Here is a 5426-nt window from a genome sequence, read left to right as displayed (position 1 = left end):
CTACCACAAGCGACTTCACCTTCATCCGCTTCGCAAACCAAAGTAGCTCTTGGACTATGAAGTAGACTCCCGAGACAACACCTCCAACGAGGAAACGGCACACGCACGTGCCGATATTGCAGTGACCCAACCAATTAAGGTCAGATCAAATGTTTTCACCTGAGGGAGTAATTCATCTTAATCCAAACAATGACTGCAATAAGGTCACTGCCAGGTTCAACCAATTAAGATCAGATCTAGGAATTTCTTATCGGAACCGGTGAATTAGTAACAAGTACCACCACGACAAAGTCACACCGTGTTGCTTCCCCCTTCTTACCAGGCCAATGCTTCCATATAGACCAGACCTGACCCACTTTAAACGGCCACGAACTCCAAATCCGGTAGACCATCTGAAGGCGCATATGTAGGAGAGGAGTCACCACTGGAGGCCAAGCCGACGTCAGATCTGCATCCGGGAGCCCCGAAGCCACCCATCGCGAACCACACGGAACTGCCAAAGCGGCCGGGCGCTGGGAAGAACGAGACCTCCATGCTGCGTCGGAAACGCCGGTGAGATAACCCAAGAGGTCACCTCCAACTCCGTGAAGCCAGCGCCACCACGCCTCAATGCATGCCTTCCGTGCAAGCCCCCCACCGAGGGCACCGTCCCCTGCCCCGGGGCTGCCGGATCCGGATGCGAACCCGACGCTGCCCGGGCCACCGCACCAACGGCAGCCGGCCGTGGCTGCAGTGAAGACCCGCTCCGACGGGATCCCACGAAGACGGGGCCGAAGAGCCGGCGGAGCCAGATCCGGATCCAGCCGCGCCGCAGATCCGCTGGAGTCGCACGCCCGCCGCCGGCCGCGGGACTCCCATGCGGGAAGACCCCGAGGGGCTCGACCGCTGTAGCCTGTGGCCGCCGCCGCCGCCGTCCTCGGTCGTGCGCGGGCGGCCCAGTGACGTGGCGACGCCGCCTTGCCCGCCGCGAGTGCCGAACGAGGGACCTCCGACTCTGTGGCCACCGGATCCGGCAGACCCACCTGAAGCCGACAGCCATCGCGGGCCACTGGCGAGACCTCCCAGATCCTCGCGAGCCACGTCCATACGCGAGGAAAGGACCCCGCCGCTGCCGTCCTAGGAGGGACGCGGACTTCCGGACCCCTGCTCAGGCAGCGGCGAGGTGTGGACGAGGTTGGGAAGAGGTGGGGGCGGTGTTGGCCTGGGTGCCGCCCGTGTCGCCCCTCGGAGGAGGGCGACGCGAGGGCCTAGGAGGGTCGAAGAGGCAGATACAAATACTACGGGATACTCACCGATCGGTCGAGGGTCAGGCAGCTCTCGGCGCATACTCACGAAGACAGATGAGAGGTCGTCGGTGATGAAGCCCTCCCAGGGTTTACCTTACTACCGGTAAACCGGCGGTTACCGCCAAAATTTACCGATACCGCTACTATACGGTAACCCATACCGACGATAAATTTCAAAAAATTTCGTCAAAATTTAAAATTTTCAAAAAAATTTAAAATAAAAAAAGACGGTTACCGCCGGTGACTGCTAAAATTTTCCGATACCGCTAAACGGCAGGAAATTGGTTACCGGCGGTAAAGTAAACACTGAGCCCTCCTTGAGAAAAAGCGCAACTACTACTGGACTGATTGCCGCGGCCCATGTCGTTCTTGTAACCTCTGGATTCAATGAGGCCCCTGCTCCTCGCATGACATGTCAGCGAGGCAGGGAGGTGACATGTAGCCATGCCGGAAGGTGGCATGCATGATCAGAGCATGGCTAGTAGTTTCGTCGGTCACGGACGAAATAGGATGCCAGGTCACTTCGAGCCTTCTAAAAAATCGGTGTATATAATGGAGCTGGCGTAGACATTGGCTAGGAGAATAAATGCACGCATGTCCAGTGAGCCAATGGGAGAGGAGGGACGTCCTGGTCGTCACATGCAATGGGGGTGAGAGTGAGTTTTGTCTCGGTTCTGATGCTTGCGGCGAGCGAGTAGCGAGTCGCCCGCTTGCGTCTCTCTCCTATTTTCTCTCTTGTCCACATGCGATTCTGCTCATGTGTTGATTTAGGGCGCGTTTAGTTCCCCGTTTAAAAATTTTTGGATGTCAAATCAGCACTTTGACCGGATGTCGGGAGGATTTTTCGGACACTAATTAAAAAACTAATTTCAGAACTCACTTGGAAACCACGTGACGAATCTTTTGAGTCATTTGACCGCGTCATTAGCACATGTGGGTTACTGTAGCACTTATGGCTAATCATACACTAATTAGGCTTAAAAGATTCGTCTCGTCATGTACATCCAAACTGTGTAATTAGTTTTGTTATTTAATTATATTTAGTGCTTCATACATATGTTTAAAGGGGAGGTGAAAATTTTTAGGAACTAAACGCGCCCTTATTTCGCCTGCTGACTGGGACTTAGTATACTTGCTCTGATGCATCGCAGTCGCAGGCTAGGCTTCCAGTTGCAGTGCAGCCTTGCAGGTAGCCTCGAGCAGCGGTAGCGACTAGCGAGCTGCCTGCACGGCGCAGGAATCCAGTGAACAGGAATACACTTTTTGTTGGAGGAGCTGCTAAAATTTGGTCATGGGTCATGGCAAAGCACAAAATTTGCCGATCTTTCTTTCTTAGAAAAAATGATGTTGACTTTTTTTTGCGAGAAAAAAAAACGATGTTTGACTTATGATATCAATAAGGTCAAGCTTCCCTCATATCAGGGGCAGAGCTAGAAATTCCCACACCAGCCCAGGCTAAACAATGGACAAGTTAAACATTGACTAAAATTATACCTAATACTACTACTTTGTCCCTAAATGTTAGAGTAGATTCACATGGGATGAACATGCCGGATCCGAGCTGCAGCACAGGCCCGGGCTCCGTCCCTGCCTCATCTGGTTCTAAGTCCACTGTGTTTGGTTGCTGGACTGAGCCTAGTCTGGTTAGTATTCTAAGCCTGGGTAGCCCAAGCCTGGGTTAGATCATGCAAGTAGTATATGTTTGGTTGCATGAATAGGCTAAGCCTGGCTAATGCACGACTTTGTTTGGTTTGTAGGCCTGCATTGAGATATGCAATGTTGGCATGTTTGGTAGGTTGGTTTAGACCAGTTCAATTCACCAGCCTGCAGAATAGGTGAAGTTACCGCAGCGAACAACCCTAGCATCAGTGATCAATTTGCACTCATTTGACAATTACAATTTATTGTAAACTATGCGCAAAAAACTAGTGATCACATCTTTATAACAAGAAAATGTTAAATAAGAAAAAGAATAAGAAAAAAATGACATAAAATGTGAGCTGCCGAATCCTTCCAAGATTGAACTCCACCATCAGTCAAGACTCAAGACACCTGCCACTAATAAGAAAAAAAATAATGTTAAATAGAAATTCCAGTCCATGACATAAAACAAGTGTTGCCGTGTCGCAGTAACAAGAAAATGTGAAAAAAGATGTCTCAACTAAGTAATGCAAGGGGCTAAGAAAATGCTTTGATGCAAAAAATTCCATTTCATCAGATTTGTAATAGATGTGACATTTATAATTGAATTGCAACAAGCGACATCAATTAGATCTGACCCGGAGAGAATCCTAGCAAACTAACAGTACAATCTATTTTGGCTATTTTTCCCCAAAACTAATCCAAAAGATGGACCTACCAAGAGAAGAGGAATCAAACCTGTCAGATGAACGCCTGCCCAATCGCAAGATCCTCAGCAATTGGCTCTGTCACAGCAGCTGCGACCCTTCTCCGCCATTGAAGGTTTCCTCTCGAGCACGGATTCTCCGAGGATGATGGCCGCCCAACCCGTTGGGATTGCAGACGCTGCCCGCCGCCGAGGTACCCCGTACCCGCCGCTGGCGATTTCGGCAAGGATAGATTGCCAGCAGCCAAGGTCAACAGCCGCACCACAGACTATCCGCAGTCAATGCCTTTCTGCCTTGCACAGATCTGGGGAACACCGGCAGCCATGGAGCACTGGATCTACTCGGGCGTAGCAAGGTGAGGGAAGATGCAACGAAGAAAGGAACGGAGAGAGGGGCAAATGACGCAAGGGAGGTGAGGGGGAACGAATACCCTTCCACACGCGTGGGCAGCGCCTGCATACGCGGATGCATCGGCGGGTCCAGGCTGGGGCCTCCATTTTGCATTGCTGAGGTCTGGCTTAGGCCGTACTAGAAACCTGGCGCAGCTTTGCCGCGCCCTCCAGCGAGTTGAACAGAGAGTTATACACATTTAACATATTAGTGGTAAATTATATTTATATGATTGATGGATTCTTAGGCCATCTCCAATGGTGTAGACGAAATCGCCAATCGAGCAGGAGCCGTTAAACAATAAAAAACTAAAAAGACGTCCTTCTCAGTCCTCGTTTTGTGTTTCTACTCTCACATACCTTTGGCAAACATGCTATAAGCTAGCGGTGAGATAAGAGCTGATGCAACAATTTTTATGATTCATCTCTCCTCAAGCTCAGCTCAAGCCAGCGATATCTCCGCTTGTTGGAGGAGGCCTTAGTGTGTGCAAATAGTACATGATACCTTGATGATGTTACATATTTAGTAGAAAATTGTGGTTCATGTAAATTGAATCTTCAAAGGTTATTATTTGTGCTCATAAAAGAGGAAGCAAAGTATATTAGAGGTAGTGAGTAAGGTAGCAACGAAATCCCATGACCAATCTGTTGTCATATTCATCCACGGATGTTGGTTGAAGATCATGACTCTGGCTTTAAACTGTTGAAGAAAGTGAATTGCACCTTGTGTTGCTGTAGGTTTGAGCCGTCCACCATAATCCATAGTTATTTTTTCTTAAAGGATCAGCTAGCGAGCACTAATGGCGCCGGTTCCTGCGTTAAGCGTCACGGTGCTTCTGGTGGTTTGCGTCGCCGGTGTAGACGCGCAGGGCGGCAGCGGCAACAGCGCCACTTGCAGCACTGACCTCTTCCGCCTCCTCCCATGCCTGCCCTACGTCGAGGGCTTTGTGCGTGATGCGCGTCCGATGCGCCAACTTGGGTAGCATGGTGCATTTTGGTAAGGAATGAGTCTTTATGGAATCGAGTTTTTATGTGACGAAGCTTGGGGTCACCAGAAGTCTAGACATTAATGTGGCGAAGCTTCAGGACCGTGTAGGAAAAGAAAAAAATTCTCTGACCGATGGAAGATCTTTAGACCGGGGCTGCTATTTGGCGATCGCGCGCCACAACAATCATGCAGCGAACGAGCGCTACATATAGGAAGCAGGGCACGTGCAATGGCAGCAGTAATAACGAACAAGCATTTGACTTCTCCAGTAACAAGTACACCCTGACATCTCTAGTTGCGTGCTCTACTCTACCTTCTATTTTATTTTTTTTTCATTTTTGGGACAGCGGGTGAGTGGGTGAGTGAATGGGCGGGGATTTCACATACAGATGCATGTAGAAGTAGTAAAAAAAGA

General features: G+C 49.9%; 1 long non-coding RNA gene across 2 annotated transcripts; it reads right to left on the bottom strand.

Moving 5' to 3' along the window:
- Positions 1–3127: 3127 nt before the first annotated feature.
- LOC120701559 lies at positions 3128–4155 on the bottom strand. 2 transcript variants are annotated; one of them, XR_005686156.1, is made up of 2 exons: positions 3666–4155; positions 3128–3344 (listed from the first exon to the last, which is right to left on the bottom strand). It is a non-coding gene; the product is annotated as an uncharacterized LOC120701559 (long non-coding RNA). The 2 variants fall into 2 exon arrangements; XR_005686155.1 differs by having other exon boundaries at positions 3128–3338; positions 3666–4152.
- Between the last annotated feature and the right edge of the window lie 1271 nt (positions 4156–5426).

The sequence above is a fragment of the Panicum virgatum genome, chromosome 3K (genome assembly GCF_016808335.1).
Source record: "Panicum virgatum strain AP13 chromosome 3K, P.virgatum_v5, whole genome shotgun sequence".
NCBI classification, from domain to species: domain Eukaryota; kingdom Viridiplantae; phylum Streptophyta; class Magnoliopsida; order Poales; family Poaceae; genus Panicum; species Panicum virgatum.
The sequence above is the reverse complement of the archived record's forward strand: the minus strand, read 5'-3'. Positions and strand labels throughout refer to the sequence as shown.